This window comes from Salvelinus namaycush, chromosome 15 (assembly GCF_016432855.1).
Source record: "Salvelinus namaycush isolate Seneca chromosome 15, SaNama_1.0, whole genome shotgun sequence".
NCBI lineage: Eukaryota > Metazoa > Chordata > Actinopteri > Salmoniformes > Salmonidae > Salvelinus > Salvelinus namaycush.
In genome coordinates, this window is record NC_052321.1 from 5,362,385 (window position 1) to 5,381,584 (window position 19,200).

General features: G+C 44.2%; 1 long non-coding RNA gene across 1 annotated transcript; it reads right to left on the reverse strand.

The window, feature by feature from the left end:
- Positions 1-7,206: 7,206 nt before the first annotated feature.
- LOC120059804 lies at positions 7,207-8,084 on the reverse strand. Its single transcript, XR_005478174.1, has 2 exons — positions 7,560-8,084; positions 7,207-7,332 (listed from the first exon to the last, which is right to left on the reverse strand). It is a non-coding gene; the product is annotated as an uncharacterized LOC120059804 (long non-coding RNA).
- Between the last annotated feature and the right edge of the window lie 11,116 nt (positions 8,085-19,200).

The following is a 19,200-nucleotide window of genomic DNA, read 5'->3' on the forward strand; positions in this document are numbered from 1 at the left end:
ATGTCCCATTCAAAGGCACTTAAAATCTTTTGTCTTGCCCATTCACCCTCTGAATGGCACACAAGCCATTTCTCAATTGTCTCAAGGCTCAAAAGTCCTTCCTGTCTCCTCCCCTACTTCTATCCTGATTTGAAATGGATTTAACGGGTGACATCAATAAGGGATCCTAATTTTCACCTTGTCAGTCTGTCATGGAAAGAACAGGAGTTCCTAAATGTTTTGTACATTTTATTTTTGTAACAAGTATTTTATATAATAGCTTAAATTGAAACGAATGGATTGATGTGTCAACTGTTGTTTTATACGTCCGTTCATAGACCCGATACCAAGGTATTTGGACATCAAAGACTTGTTCCCAACTAACTTGAATTTTATATGGCATTGTTTTCAAACCTTTTGACTTTAAGTAAAACTAATACATGTATTTATTTATACTAATTATTTCATCCATTTATGATCTTTAATGGACTAATAAAGAAATTAAATTAAGTAATTTTCTCTCGCAATTTGGTGGCAGAGCTGCGATGATTTGGTTATAAAATGGTATTGATCATACACCTCCATACACTGTTAGTTGCTTGTGTGACAATTTTACCGTCCTTGTTTACAATGTCCTTCATAAACATTATACCTTGTACATTTTCTCCAAGAAAATAGTTTCTTTTTCTCTAGCAGTACATTGAAGTTTAACCATATTATTTGCTGCAATGTTACATCTGACTTTTCTGGAGGATGAAATTGAAATGTGTAGAAAGGAGGATACTTTAACTTCTACTTCATCACAATCCCGGATCCGGGAGCACCCCCATCAGTAAAAAAGCTGACTAGCATAGCCTAGCATAGCGTCACAAGTAAATACTAGCATCTAAATATCATTAAATCACAAGTCCAAGACACCAGATGAAAGATACACATCTTGTGAATCCAGCCATCATTTCTGATTTTTAAAATGTTTTACAGGGAAGACACAATATGTCAATCTATTAGCTAACCACGATAGCAAAAGACACAACTTTTTTTTCTCCACCATTTTTTTCCTGCATAGGTAGCTATCACAATTGACCAAATAAAGATATAAATAGCCACTAACCAAGAAACAACTTCATCAGATGACAGTCTGATAACATATTTATTGTATAGCATATGTTTTGTTAGAAAAATGTGCATATTTCAGGTATAAATCATAGTTTACCATTGCAGCCACCATCACAACTCTCACCAAAGCAACTAGAATAACTACAGAGACCATCGTGTATTACCTAAATACTCATCATAAAACATTTCTGAAAAATACACAGCGTACAGCAAATGAAAGACAAAGATCTTGTGAATCCAGCCAATATTTCAGATTTTTTAAGTGTTTTACAGCGAAAACACAATATAGCATTATATTAGCTTACTACAATAGCCAACCACACAACAGCATTGATTCAGGCCAACAATAGCGATAACGAATAAACCAGCAAAAGATATTAATTTTTTCACTAACCTTCTCAAACTTCTTCAGATGACAGTCCTATAACATCATATTACACAATACATATAGAGTTTGTTCGAAAATGTGCATATTTAGCGGCACAAATCGTGGTCATACAATGAGAAAAGTAGCCAAGCTGCCAACAATATGTCGGGAGAAATCTTGGGAGAGGCATCTAAATCAGTAACTAATCCTAAACTTGACTAAAAAATACAGGTTGGACAGCAAATGAAAGATACATTAGTTCTTAATGCAATCGCTGTGTTAGATTTTTAAAATTAACGTTACTACGACATACAGCGTGCGTTAAAGCGAGACCGCACCGAAATTAATGGCGGAATATGAGTTTAACATTTTTCAACAGAACAACGAATTACCATCATAAATAGTTCTTACTTTTTGATGAGCTCCCATCAGAATCTTGGGCAAGTTGTCCTTTGTCCAAAAGAATCGTTGCTCGGTTGTAGAATGTAGTCTTCAACGTTGGAATTAGCAGTAAACATTAGCCATGTGGCAAAGACGTGTCCAACTCACTATAACGCAGCACTAATAAATATCCGAAAATCGCAATATACTGATATAACTCGGTTTAAAATAACATTATGATGTCTTTAACACCTATATCGAATAAGAACAGCCGGATATATCTAAGGGCTATAACGGGAGCTTTCTAGAACGACATCCAGAGGTCCTTTTTGCATCAGGGCGAAGAGAAGAAAGGGGGAACCCCACGTTGCCAGCCCATTTATAAGCTCTCAGATCTGCCCAGCAACTCCATTTCAATTCTCACTATTCGCTGACATCCAGGGGAAGGCGTATGCAGTGCATCTCAACCAATAGAAGACAGGCAAATTAATAAACCGACCTCAGAACAGCCAGCAGAATTCAGCATTCTCACATCCTCATAGGAAAATTGCTCTAACTCCAGTTCTGTTTTACTCACAGATATAATTCAAACGGTTTTAGAAACTAGAGCGTGTTTTCTATCCAATAGTAATAATAATATGCATATTGTACGAGCAAGAATTGAGTACGAGGCAGTTTAATTTGGGAACGAAATTATTACAAAGTGCCAACAGCACCCCCTATTGAGAAAAGGTTTTAAACAGAGATCCATTGTCAATCCACGAAAATGTCAGGTTTTAATCTGTAAAAAGGCTAAAAGCCCACTCTTAAACACAGAATGGGCCTCTCTTAGTAGCTTGCTAGAAAACCAGTTTGGATTTAGATACAATGGAGGCTTTAAGAGAGGTTTAATGCCCTAATATTTAATAGTTTCAACCCTCTAAACAACTTTTAGTTATAAATATGCTCGTTTAACTTTATCTGGTTTGCCATTCCAAATAAAGTGAGATGTTTTTTTCTCGCATGATTTAAAAAGGATTCTCCTTGAGTCGGTAGAGCCGTAAAAAAACTGCGATATCACAAGATAATTAATCAGGGTAATCTTCCCGTAAATGGATAGGTATTTCCCCCTCCACGGTGTCAAGATTCTGTCTATTAAGTTTTCTATCAAAGTTAATAGTTGCAAGACTTTTCCGGGATATTTACACCAAGAAAATCGACTTCACCATCCGCCCGTTTAATCTGGAGACCACATGGCAATTTTAAAGTTTGGATGTTCAAGGGAACTTGAATCATTGGCGTACAACGATTGAAATTTTTGATTCTTCGGTCTCTCATCCCATTAGATACATATCATGAGATACATGTTATCAAACGACCAGTTCAATGCCCATAATAGTAAGAGGGCAACCCTGTTTTACCCCTCTTGACAATTCAAAGTTCTCAGAAGTAACAATTATTTTTACATAAAGAGTTGTTGTACATTACTTTTACCCATCTTATGAGAGTATTTTCAAAGTTGAAAAAATTCAGGCAATTATAAACAGATTCTAGACATACTGTATTAAAGCAACTCTCAAAATCTGCTATAAAGATTATACCTGGTTTCCCTGCATTCGCAATAGTTTTCCATTATTGCTAATAGTTGTCTGTTGTCTCCAATATACACTACGTGCTCGTCAAACATCTCATTCCAAAATCATGGGCATTAATATGGAGTTGTCCCCCCCCCTTTGCTGCTATAACAGTCTCCACTCTTCTGGGAAGGCTTTCCACTAGATGTTGGAACATTGCTGCAGGGACTTGCTTCCAAGAGCATTAGTGAGGTCGGGCTCTGATATTGGGCGATTACGCCTAGCTTGTAGTCAACGTTACAATTCATCTCAAAGGTATTTTATGGGATTGAGGTCAGGGCTCTGTGCAGGCCAGTCAAGTTGTTCCGCACCGATCTCAACAAACCATTTCTGTATGGACCTCGCTTTGTGCACGGGGGCATTGTCATGTTGAAACAGCAAAGGGCATTCCCCAAACTGTTGCCACAAAGTTGGAAGCACAGAATTGTCTAGAATGTCATTGTATGCTGTAGCATTAAGATTTCCCTTCACTGGAACTAAGGGGCCCGAACCATGAAAAACAGCCCCAGACCATTATTCCTCCTCCACCAAACTTTACAGTTGGCACTATGCATTGGGGCAGGTAGCGTTCTCCTGGCATCCTCCAAACCCAGATTCGTCCGTCCGACTGCCAGATGGTCAAGCATGATTCATCACTCCAGAGAATGCATTTCCACTGCTCCAGAGTCCAATGGCGGTGAGTTTTACACCACTCCAGCCGACGCTTGGCATTGCGCATGGTGATCTCAGCCATGGAAACCCATTTCATGAAGCTCCCGACTAACAGTTATTGTGCTGATGTTGATTCCAGAGGCAGTTTGGAACTCGATAGTGTTGCAACCGAGGACAGATTATTTTTTTACGCACTATGCGCTTCAGCGGTCCCGTTCTGTGAGCTTGTGTGGCCGACCACTTTGCTGCTGAGCCGTTGTTGCTCTTAGACATTTCCACTTCACAATAACAGCACTTAGAGTTGACCGGGCAGCTCTAGCTGGGCAGAAATTTGACAAATTGACTTGTTGGAAAGGTGGCATCCTATGACGGTGCCACGTTGAAAGTCCCTGAGCACTTCAGTGAGGCCATTCTACTGCCAACGTTTGTCTATAGAGAATGCATGGCTGTGTGCTCGATTTTATACAACGGGTGTGGCTGAAATAACCGAAATAATAACTGAATAACTGAAATAACCGAATCCACTAAAAAGTGTTGTCCACATACTTTTGTGTATATATATATAGTGTATCTTCCTTTTTAAGTTTCCTGTCTGATCGTGATGAATAATGTAGGACCTTTTTTGTTGTCTATGAGCAATACATTTTGCCAATATTTTTGAGTCGTAACAATGAAGGGTGAGGGGTTTACATTTTTTGGGAGAGACTGGGTCTTTGTATTGCCCCCCTGGGAATGCCATCGAGACCAGGGGTTTCCCCGTCTGAAAGGACTCAATTGCCAAACATAGTTTGTCGTGTAATTAACAAGATTTTTGGGGGGAGAAGGATATCATCGTCAAATTATGTTGACGGAATTTGACATGAACATTTTGTAAAACATATTTTACTTCCTCATTCAAAATCTCTGTTGGTGACATAAGGATTGAGAAATCCATCTTTATGTCACCAACAGAGGTTTTGAATGAGGAAGTAAAATATTTTTTTACAAAATGTTCTCATGTCAAATTCCGTCAACATAATTTGACGATGATATCCTTCTCCCCCCAAAAATCTTGTTAATTATCTTGTTAATCTTGTCAACATAACATAAAATTTGTAACTTTTTTTTGTAGGTTCTTTTTGGTTGCATTTCTATATTGAAGGTTTAAGAAAAACTTTTTCCATTCTCTATCATAAAGTCTGTTATGAATTCCTTAATTTGTGTTATGAAAGTGGTGTCAGTGAATAAAACCATGCTTACATTTAAAATATCCCTGTCCTCATGGAAAGCCTGTCATAGTTATATGGAGGAATATAAATTGATGATCTGATCACATTCGATCCTCCAATCAATACATTTTTCACATTTAGCACCACCCGAAAAGGGTACCAGAAAATAATAAATCCAATTAGCTTGATTAAGCCTCCATGTACTGTATATTTTACGATTTTAAGCCTCCACATATCCGTCAATTCCAACATGTCCATAATATTTTCGGAATCTCTGAGTGCCAGAGGGTGACAGTTGGTACACTCAAACAATTAGGGGTTCAACAAGGTATTTTTTTAAGATCCTCAAAGTTCTTTGAAGAACATTAGGGTTCTTGTCACTGAAAATGGCACCCGAAAGGTTATTCCAAGAACACCATAGGAGATGGGGTTAGGAACGTCCTTAGTTGGTACCTAACTGTCCAACTGAAACATTTGGATTTGAAAGGACAGCAGTTGCAACCACTTACCTTAACTGAAAAATATAAAAGATCTCTTCAATTTAAGTCTCTTGTATGATCTAAATTGACATTGTTTTAAGATGATAGATGTTATCTTTTCATATTTGCGCAAATCTGTATAAAACAGAAAATGGACACAATTCAATGAATATCAATCAACAAAGAGGTAAGAATATAAGAATACTGAATAACTGAACTGCTCACTTTTGTGTCTGCAGGTATACAGACAAGGAGGCATACAAAGGTATGTTATGCAGATCACATTTACCATCCTACTCCCTTACCTCTTCAGAGACCTATACCATAGGTCTCTACGTTATGGACAAGGTATGTGTATGAAAACCATAATCAAACTTTTTTTTCTCACCACAAAAACCTATTCTGAAGGCCAGCATCCCGGAGTCGCCTCTTCACTGTTGACGTTGAGACTGGTGTTTTGCGTGTACTATTTAATGAAGCTGCCAGTTGAAGACTTGTGAGGCGTCTGTTGCTCAAACTAGAAACTCTAATGTACTTGTCCTCTTGCTCAGTTGTGCACCAGGGCCTCCCACTCCTCTTTCTATTCTGGTTAGAGCCAGTTTGCACTGTTCTGTGAAGGGAGTAGTACACAGCGTTGTACCCGATCTTCAGTTTCTTGGCAATTTCTCTCATGGAAAAGACTTCATTTCTCAGAACAAGAATAGACTGACGAGTTTCCGAAGAAAGTACTTTGTTTCTGGCCATTTTGAGCCTGTAATCGAACCCACAAATGCTGATGCTCCAGATACTCAACTAGTCTAAAGAAGGCCAGTTTTATTTGGGTTTTCTAATGATCAATTAGCCTTTTAAAATGATAAACTTGGATTAGCTAACACAATGTGCCATTGGAACACATGAGTGATGGTTGCTGATAATGGGCCTCTATACGCCTATGTAGATATAAATAGTTATTTATACCATGGCTGAAAGCCATGGTATATCAGACCGTAAACCACGGATATGACAAAACATCTAGTTTTACTGCTCTACTTACATTGGTAACCAGTTTATAATAGCAATAAGGCACCTCGAGGGTTTGTGGTATATTGCCAATATACCACGGCTATGGGCTATGTCCAGGCACTCCGCGTTGCGTCGCGATTAAGAACAGTCCTTAGCCGTGGTATATTGGCCATATACCACACTCACTCGGGCCTTATTGCTTAAATATACAACATCCCCACATGTGAATAGTATAGCTTATTTGTTGTTTCTATCTTTATAGGATTCCTTATTATATTTATTGTTTTCAAAGACAATCCCAGATGTGGATAATGTGTCATTATTCGTTACTTCAATGGGAACTTTCTAATATTTAAAACAGCTGACAAAGCTGGCTCATTTGAAAATGAGAGAACATGAGAATGTCAAACCACAAGCAAAACAAACTTCTGTACAATGATAAAATCTTCCAATCTTTGCCTCGTCTTTTTAATGTTTGACTTTTGTCTTCCAGTTTCACTGATGCCGTCTCTAGATCCTGGAACTGAATGTCTCTCCTGTGTGATTGACATCAGGTCAGTTGATGGTTTATACAATTCAATGCATTTTAAGAAGGTTTTAATCTACAGTAGTTGGGCGTTCAAGTTATTACCTCATAAATCTTATGAAATGATTTGGTGCATAGTTGGTAAATCATTTGATGGCAAGAAATTAGACATTGATTGCTCTTTTGCCCTCTATGATAACCATAACTCAGTCATGTACAGCTTCTTAACCTTCTTACCATCGACCAATCTTAGTCTCCTCTTCATCAGAATCACTGTAATTGTCCAATACGTCTGACATCTTCCTCCGTCGGGGAGCTGAATCAATGACCTTGTCCTCCTGGCTCCTTCTTTTGTGTCCGTTGAGGTTGAGAGTTCCATCTCTGTATCCTGCTGTACACACGGGGATCTGATGGCTAGAGCTAGTTTACAAGGTATGGACTTCTATAAAGAATAAGTCCTCAATAGACATCAAAAAGGAGGACCAAGGCACTTTTCATATAATTTATCGGAATGCTTTTGAGTACTCCCTGACGAAGGCCATGCAGCCGAAACGCATCAGTAAAAAAAAACAACTTAGTTTCCATTGAACATGTCATACAAATAAAGGCATTTTAATTCATTATATGAATAGTGCCCTAGTCCTCCTTTATTTCTGATGATCAATTTACTCCTTTTACCAAAGAGCACCTTCCGTCTACCAAAACCTACTATTGTGGACCTCCCGTCTACCAACACCTACTATTGTGGACCTCCCGTCTACCAACACCTACTATTGTGGACCTCCCGTCTACCAACACCTACTATTGTGGACCTTCCGTCTACCAACACCTACTATTGTGGACCTCCCGTCTACCAACACCTACTATTGTGGACTTCCCGTCTACCAGCACCTACTATTGTGGACCTTCCGTCTACCAACACCTACTATTGTGGACCTCCCGTCTACCAACACCTACTATTGTGGACCTTCAGTCTACCAAAACCTACTATTGTGGACCTCCCGTCTACCAACACCTACTATTGTGGACCTTCAGTCTACCAACACCTACTATTGTGGACTTCCCGTCTACCAAAACCTACTATTGTGGACCTTCAGTCTACCAACACCTACTATTGTGGACCTTCAGTCTACCAAAACCTACTATTGTGGACCTCCCGTCTACCAACACCTACTATTGTGGACCTCCCGTCTACCAACACCTACTATTGTGGACCTTCAGTCTACCAACACCTACTATTGTGGACCTCCCGTCTACCAACACCTACTATTGTGGACCTTCAGTCTACCAACACCTACTATTGTGGACCTCCCGTCTACCAACACCTACTATTGTGGACCTCCCGTCTACCAACACCTACTATTGTGGACCTTCCGTCTACCAACACCTACTATTGTGGACCTTCCGTCTACCAACACCTACTATTGTGGACCTTCCGTCTACCAACACCTACTATTGTGGACCTTCAGTCTACCAACACCTACTATTGTGGACCTTCCGTCTACCAAAACCTACTATTGTGGACCTTCAGTCTACCAACACCTACTATTGTGGACCTCCCGTCTACCAAAACCTACTATTGTGGACCTTCCGTCTACCAACACCTACTATTGTGGACCTCCCGTCTACCAACACCTACTATTGTGGACCTTCCGTCTACCAACACCTACTATTGTGGACCTTCAGTCTACCAACACCTACTATTGTGGACCTTCAGTCTACCAACACCTACTATTGTGGACCTCCCGTCTACCAACACCTACTATTGTGGACCTCCCGTCTACCAACACCTACTATTGTGGACCTCCCGTCTACCAACACCTACTATTGTGGACCTCCCGTCTACCAACACCTACTATTGTGGACCTCCCGTCTACCAACACCTACTATTGTGGACCTTCCGTCTACCAACACCTACTATTGTGGACCTTCAGTCTACCAACACCTACTATTGTGGACTTCCCGTCTACCAACACCTACTATTGTGGACTTCCCGTCTACCAACACCTACTATTGTGGACTTCCCGTCTACCAACACCTACTATTGTGGACTTCCCGTCTACCAGCACCTACTATTGTGGACCTTCCGTCTACCAACACCTACTATTGTGGACCTCCCGTCTACCAACACCTACTATTGTGGACCTTCAGTCTACCAAAACCTACTATTGTGGACCTCCCGTCTACCAACACCTACTATTGTGGACCTTCAGTCTACCAACACCTACTATTGTGGACTTCCCGTCTACCAAAACCTACTATTGTGGACCTTCAGTCTACCAACACCTACTATTGTGGACCTTCAGTCTACCAAAACCTACTATTGTGGACCTCCCGTCTACCAACACCTACTATTGTGGACCTCCCGTCTACCAACACCTACTATTGTGGACCTTCAGTCTACCAACATCTATTATTGTGGACCTCCCGTCTACCAACACCTACTATTGTGGACCTTCAGTCTACCAACACCTACTATTGTGGACCTCCCGTCTACCAACACCTACTATTGTGGACTTCCCGTCTACCAACACCTACTATTGTGGACCTTCAGTCTACCAACACCTACTATTGTGGACCTCCCGTCTACCAACACCTACTATTGTGGACCTTCCGTCTACCAACACCTACTATTGTGGACCTTCAGTCTACCAACACCTACTATTGTGGACCTCCCGTCTACCAAAACCTACTATTGTGGACCTTCAGTCTACCAACACCTACTATTGTGGACTTCCCGTCTACCAACACCTACTATTGTGGACCTTCCGTCTACCAACACCTACTATTGTGGACCTCCCGTCTACCAACACCTACTATTGTGGACCTCCCGTCTACCAACACCTACTATTGTGGACCTCCCGTCTACCAACACCTACTATTGTGGACCTCCCGTCTACCAACACCTACTATTGTGGACCTTCAGTCTACCAACACCTACTATTGTGGACTTCCCGTCTACCAACACCTACTATTGTGGACCTTCCGTCTACCAACACCTACTATTGTGGACCTCCCGTCTACCAACACCTACTATTGTGGACCTTCCGTCTACCAACACCTACTATTGTGGACCTTCCGTCTACCAACACCTACTATTGTGGACCTCCCGTCTACCAACACCTACTATTGTGGACCTTCCGTCTACCAACACCTACTATTGTGGACCTCCCGTCTACCAACACCTACTATTGTGGACTTCCCGTCTACCAACACCTACTATTGTGGACTTCCCGTCTACCAACACCTACTATTGTGGACTTCCCGTCTACCAACACCTACTATTGTGGACTTCCCGTCTACCAACACCTACTATTGTGGACTTCCCGTCTACCAGCACCTACTATTGTGGACCTTCCGTCTACCAACACCTACTATTGTGGACCTCCCGTCTACCAACACCTACTATTGTGGACCTTCAGTCTACCAAAACCTACTATTGTGGACCTTCAGTCTACCAACACCTACTATTGTGGACTTCCCGTCTACCAAAACCTACTATTGTGGACTTCCCGTCTACCAAAACCTACTATTGTGGACCTTCAGTCTACCAACACCTACTATTGTGGACCTTCCGTCTACCAACACCTACTATTGTGGACCTTCCGTCTACCAACACCTACTATTGTGGACCTTCAGTCTACCAACACCTACTATTGTGGACCTTCAGTCTACCAACACCTACTATTGTGGACCTTCAGTCTACCAACACCTACTATTGTGGACCTTCAGTCTACCAACACCTACTATTGTGGACCTCCCGTCTACCAACACCTACTATTGTGGACCTCCCGTCTACCAACACCTACTATTGTGGACCTCCCGTCTACCAACACCTACTATTGTGGACCTTCGTCTACCAACACCTACTATTGTGGACCTCCCGTCTACCAAACACCTACTATTGTGGACCTTCCGTCTACCAAACACCTACTATTGTGGACCTTCCGTCTACCAACACCTACTATTGTGGACCTTCCGTCTACCAACACCTACTATTGTGGACCTTCAGTCTACCAACACCTACTATTGTGGACCTTCAGTCTACCAACACCTACTATTGTGGACCTTCAGTCTACCAACACCTACTATTGTGGACCTCCCGTCTACCAACACCTACTATTGTGGACCTCCCGTCTACCAACACCTACTATTGTGGACCTCCCGTCTACCAACACCTACTATTGTGGACCTTCGTCTACCAACACCTACTATTGTGGACCTCCCGTCTACCAACACCTACTATTGTGGACCTCCCGTCTACCAAACACCTACTATTGTGGACCTTCAGTCTACCAACACCTACTATTGTGGACTTCCCGTCTACCAACACCTACTATTGTGGACCTTCAGTCTACCAACACCTACTATTGTGGACCTCCCGTCTACCAACACCTACTATTGTGGACCTCCCGTCTACCAACACCTACTATTGTGGACCTTCCGTCTACCAACACCTACTATTGTGGACCTTCAGTCTACCAACACCTACTATTGTGGACCTTCCGTCTACCAACACCTACTATTGTGGACCTTCAGTCTACCAACACCTACTATTGTGGACCTTCAGTCTACCAACACCTACTATTGTGGACCTTCAGTCTACCAACACCTACTATTGTGGACCTTCAGTCTACCAACACCTACTATTGTGGACCTTCAGTCTACCAACACCTACTATTGTGGACTTCCCGTCTACCAACACCTACTATTGTGGACCTTCCGTCTACCAACACCTACTATTGTGGACCTTCAGTCTACCAACACCTACTATTGTGGACCTTCCGTCTACCAACACCTACTATTGTGGACCTCCCGTCTACCAACACCTACTATTGTGGACCTTCCATCTACCAACACCTACTATTGTGGACCTTCAGTCTACCAACACCTACTATTGTGGACCTTCCGTCTACCAACACCTACTATTGTGGACCTCCCGTCTACCAACACCTACTATTGTGGACCTCCCGTCTACCAACACCTACTATTGTGGACCTCCCGTCTACCAACACCTACTATTGTGGACCTTCCGTCTACCAACACCTACTATTGTGGACCTTCAGTCTACCAACACCTACTATTGTGGACCTTCAGTCTACCAACACCTACTATTGTGGACCTCCCGTCTACCAACACCTACTATTGTGGACCTCCCGTCTACCAACACCTACTATTGTGGACCTTCGTCTACCAACACCTACTATTGTGGACCTTCGTCTACCAACACCTACTATTGTGGACCTCCCGTCTACCAACACCTACTATTGTGGACCTCCCGTCTACCAACACCTACTATTGTGGACCTTCAGTCTACCAAAACCTACTATTGTGGACCTCCCGTCTACCAACACCTACTATTGTGGACCTCCCGTCTACCAACACCTACTATTGTGGACCTTCAGTCTACCAACACCTACTATTGTGGACCTCCCGTCTACCAACACCTACTATTGTGGACCTTCAGTCTACCAACACCTACTATTGTGGACCTCCCGTCTACCAACACCTACTATTGTGGACCTCCCGTCTACCAACACCTACTATTGTGGACCTTCCGTCTACCAACACCTACTATTGTGGACCTTCCGTCTACCAACACCTACTATTGTGGACCTTCCGTCTACCAACACCTACTATTGTGGACCTTCAGTCTACCAACACCTACTATTGTGGACCTCCCGTCTACCAACACCTACTATTGTGGACTTCCCGTCTACCAACACCTACTATTGTGGACCTTCAGTCTACCAACACCTACTATTGTGGACCTCCCGTCTACCAACACCTACTATTGTGGACCTTCAGTCTACCAACACCTACTATTGTGGACCTTCAGTCTACCAACACCTACTATTGTGGACCTCCCGTCTACCAACACCTACTATTGTGGACCTCCCGTCTACCAACACCTACTATTGTGGACCTTCAGTCTACCAACACCTACTATTGTGGACCTTCCGTCTACCAACACCTACTATTGTGGACCTCCCGTCTACCAACACCTACTATTGTGGACCTCCCGTCTACCAACACCTACTATTGTGGACCTCCCGTCTACCAACACCTACTATTGTGGACCTCCCGTCTACCAACACCTACTATTGTGGACCTTCCGTCTACCAACACCTACTATTGTGGACCTTCAGTCTACCAACACCTACTATTGTGGACCTCCCGTCTACCAACACCTACTATTGTGGACCTCCCGTCTACCAACACCTACTATTGTGGACCTCCCGTCTACCAACACCTACTATTGTGGACCTTCCGTCTACCAACACCTACTATTGTGGACCTTCAGTCTACCAACACCTACTATTGTGGACCTCCCGTCTACCAACACCTACTATTGTGGACCTCCCGTCTACCAACACCTACTATTGTGGACCTTCAGTCTACCAACACCTACTATTGTGGACCTCCCGTCTACCAACACCTACTATTGTGGACCTTCCGTCTACCAACACCTACTATTGTGGACCTTCAGTCTACCAACACCTACTATTGTGGACCTCCCGTCTACCAAAACCTACTATTGTGGACCTTCAGTCTACCAACACCTACTATTGTGGACTTCCCGTCTACCAACACCTACTATTGTGGACCTTCCGTCTACCAACACCTACTATTGTGGACCTCCCGTCTACCAACACCTACTATTGTGGACTTCCCGTCTACCAACACCTACTATTGTGGACTTCCCGTCTACCAACACCTACTATTGTGGACTTCCCGTCTACCAACACCTACTATTGTGGACCTTCCATCTACCAACACCTACTATTGTGGACCTTCAGTCTACCAACACCTACTATTGTGGACCTTCCGTCTACCAACACCTACTATTGTGGACCTCCCGTCTACCAACACCTACTATTGTGGACCTCCCGTCTACCAACACCTACTATTGTGGACCTCCCGTCTACCAACACCTACTATTGTGGACCTTCCGTCTACCAACACCTACTATTGTGGACCTTCAGTCTACCAACACCTACTATTGTGGACCTTCAGTCTACCAACACCTACTATTGTGGACCTCCCGTCTACCAACACCTACTATTGTGGACCTCCCGTCTACCAACACCTACTATTGTGGACCTTCGTCTACCAACACCTACTATTGTGGACCTCCCGTCTACCAACACCTACTATTGTGGACCTCCCGTCTACCAACACCTACTATTGTGGACCTTCAGTCTACCAAAACCTACTATTGTGGACCTCCCGTCTACCAACACCTACTATTGTGGACCTCCCGTCTACCAACACCTACTATTGTGGACCTTCAGTCTACCAACACCTACTATTGTGGACCTCCCGTCTACCAACACCTACTATTGTGGACCTTCAGTCTACCAACACCTACTATTGTGGACCTCCCGTCTACCAACACCTACTATTGTGGACCTCCCGTCTACCAACACCTACTATTGTGGACCTTCCGTCTACCAACACCTACTATTGTGGACCTTCCGTCTACCAACACCTACTATTGTGGACCTTCCGTCTACCAACACCTACTATTGTGGACCTTCAGTCTACCAACACCTACTATTGTGGACCTCCCGTCTACCAACACCTACTATTGTGGACTTCCCGTCTACCAACACCTACTATTGTGGACCTTCAGTCTACCAACACCTACTATTGTGGACCTCCCGTCTACCAACACCTACTATTGTGGACCTTCAGTCTACCAACACCTACTATTGTGGACCTTCAGTCTACCAACACCTACTATTGTGGACCTCCCGTCTACCAAAACCTACTATTGTGGACCTTCAGTCTACCAACACCTACTATTGTGGACCTTCAGTCTACCAACACCTACTATTGTGGACTTCCCGTCTACCAACACCTACTATTGTGGACCTTCCGTCTACCAACACCTACTATTGTGGACCTTCAGTCTACCAACACCTACTATTGTGGACCTTCCGTCTACCAACACCTACTATTGTGGACCTCCCGTCTACCAACACCTACTATTGTGGACCTTCAGTCTACCAACACCTACTATTGTGGACCTTCCGTCTACCAACACCTACTATTGTGGACCTCCCGTCTACCAACACCTACTATTGTGGACCTCCCGTCTACCAACACCTACTATTGTGGACCTCCCGTCTACCAACACCTACTATTGTGGACCTCCCGTCTACCAACACCTACTATTGTGGACCTTCCGTCTACCAACACCTACTATTGTGGACCTTCAGTCTACCAACACCTACTATTGTGGACCTCCCGTCTACCAACACCTACTATTGTGGACCTCCCGTCTACCAACACCTACTATTGTGGACCTCCCGTCTACCAACACCTACTATTGTGGACCTCCCGTCTACCAACACCTACTATTGTGGACCTTCCGTCTACCAACACCTACTATTGTGGACCTGCAGTCTACCAACACCTACTATTGTGGACCTCCCGTCTACCAACACCTACTATTGTGGACCTCCCGTCTACCAACACCTACTATTGTGGACCTCCCGTCTACCAACACCTACTATTGTGGACCTTCCGTCTACCAACACCTACTATTGTGGACCTTCAGTCTACCAACACCTACTATTGTGGACCTCCCGTCTACCAAAACCTACTATTGTGGACCTTCAGTCTACCAACACCTACTATTGTGGACTTCCCGTCTACCAACACCTACTATTGTGGACCTTCCGTCTACCAACACCTACTATTGTGGACCTCCCGTCTACCAACACCTACTATTGTGGACTTCCCGTCTACCAACACCTACTATTGTGGACTTCCCGTCTACCAACACCTACTATTGTGGACTTCCCGTCTACCAACACCTACTATTGTGGACTTCCCGTCTACCAACACCTACTATTGTGGACCTTCCGTCTACCAACACCTACTATTGTGGACCTCCCGTCTACCAACACCTACTATTGTGGACCTTCCGTCTACCAACACCTACTATTGTGGACCTTCCGTCTACCAACACCTACTATTGTGGACCTCCCGTCTACCAACACCTACTATTGTGGACCTTCCGTCTACCAACACCTACTATTGTGGACCTCCCGTCTACCAACACCTACTATTGTGGACCTCCCGTCTACCAACACCTACTATTGTGGACCTCCCGTCTACCAACACCTACTATTGTGGACCTTCCGTCTACCAACACCTACTATTGTGGACCTTCCGTCTACCAACACCTACTATTGTGGACCTTCCGTCTACCAACACCTACTATTGTGGACCTTCAGTCTACCAACACCTACTATTGTGGACCTCCCGTCTACCAACACCTACTATTGTGGACTTCCCGTCTACCAACACCTACTATTGTGGACCTTCAGTCTACCAACACCTACTATTGTGGACCTCCCGTCTACCAACACCTACTATTGTGGACCTTCAGTCTACCAACACCTACTATTGTGGACCTTCAGTCTACCAACACCTACTATTGTGGACCTCCCGTCTACCAAAACCTACTATTGTGGACCTTCAGTCTACCAACACCTACTATTGTGGACCTTCAGTCTACCAACACCTACTATTGTGGACTTCCCGTCTACCAACACCTACTATTGTGGACCTTCCGTCTACCAACACCTACTATTGTGGACCTTCAGTCTACCAACACCTACTATTGTGGACCTTCCGTCTACCAACACCTACTATTGTGGACCTCCCGTCTACCAACACCTACTATTGTGGACCTTCAGTCTACCAACACCTACTATTGTGGACCTTCCGTCTACCAACACCTACTATTGTGGACCTCCCGTCTACCAACACCTACTATTGTGGACCTCCCGTCTACCAACACCTACTATTGTGGACCTCCCGTCTACCAACACCTACTATTGTGGACCTCCCGTCTACCAACACCTACTATTGTGGACCTTCCGTCTACCAACACCTACTATTGTGGACCTTCAGTCTACCAACACCTACTATTGTGGACCTCCCGTCTACCAACACCTACTATTGTGGACCTCCCGTCTACCAACACCTACTATTGTGGACCTCCCGTCTACCAACACCTACTATTGTGGACCTCCCGTCTACCAACACCTACTATTGTGGACCTTCCGTCTACCAACACCTACTATTGTGGACCTCCAGTCTACCAACACCTACTATTGTGGACCTCCCGTCTACCAACACCTACTATTGTGGACCTCCCGTCTACCAACACCTACTATTGTGGACCTTCAGTCTACCAACACCTACTATTGTGGACCTCCCGTCTACCAACACCTACTATTGTGGACCTTCCGTCTACCAACACCTACTATTGTGGACCTTCAGTCTACCAACACCTACTATTGTGGACCTCCCGTCTACCAAAACCTACTATTGTGGACCTTCAGTCTACCAACACCTACTATTGTGGACTTCCCGTCTACCAACACCTACTATTGTGGACCTTCCGTCTACCAACACCTACTATTGTGGACCTCCCGTCTACCAACACCTACTATTGTGGACTTCCCGTCTACCAACACCTACTATTGTGGACTTCCCGTCTACCAACACCTACTATTGTGGACTTCCCGTCTACCAACACCTACTATTGTGGACCTTCCGTCTACCAACACCTACTATTGTGGACCTCCCGTCTACCAACACCTACTATTGTGGACCTTCCGTCTACCAACACCTACTATTGTGGACCTTCCGTCTACCAACACCTACTATTGTGGACCTCCCGTCTACCAACACCTACTATTGTGGACCTTCCGTCTACCAACACCTACTATTGTGGACCTCCCGTCTACCAACACCTACTATTGTGGACTTCCCGTCTACCAACACCTACTATTGTGGACTTCCCGTCTACCAACACCTACTATTGTGGACTTCCCGTCTACCAGCACCTACTATTGTGGACCTTCCGTCTACCAACACCTACTATTGTGGACCTCCCGTCTACCAACACCTACTATTGTGGACTTCCCGTCTACCAAAACCTACTATTGTGGACTTCCCGTCTACCAAAACCTACTATTGTGGACCTTCAGTCTACCAACACCTACTATTGTGGACCTTCAGTCTACCAACACCTACTATTGTGGACCTCCCGTCTACCAACACCTACTATTGTGGACCTCCCGTCTACCAACACCTACTATTGTGGACCTCCCGTCTACCAACACCTACTATTGTGGACCTTCAGTCTACCAACACCTACTATTGTGGACCTCCCGTCTACCAACACCTACTATTGTGGACCTTCAGTCTACCAACACCTACTATTGTGGACCTCCCGTCTACCAACACCTACTATTGTGGACCTCCCGTCTACCAACACCTACTATTGTGGACCTTCCGTCTACCAACACCTACTATTGTGGACTTCCCGTCTACCAACACCTACTATTGTGGACCTTCCGTCTACCAACACCTACTATTGTGGACCTTCCGTCTACCAACACCTACTATTGTGGACCTTCAGTCTACCAACACCTACTATTGTGGACCTCCCGTCTACCAACACCTACTATTGTGGACCTTCCGTCTACCAACACCTACTATTGTGGACCTTCAGTCTACCAACACCTACTATTGTGGACTTCCCGTCTACCAACACCTACTATTGTGGACCTTCCGTCTACCAACACCTACTATTGTGGACCTTCCGTCTACCAACACCTACTATTGTGGACCTTCCGTCTACCAACACCTACTATTGTGGACCTTCCGTCTACCAACACCTACTATTGTGGACCTCCCGTCTACCAACACCTACTATTGTGGACCTTCAGTCTACCAACACCTACTATTGTGGACCTTCCGTCTACCAACACCTACTATTGTGGACCTTCAGTCTACCAACACCTACTATTGTGGACCTTCCGTCTACCAACACCTACTATTGTGGACC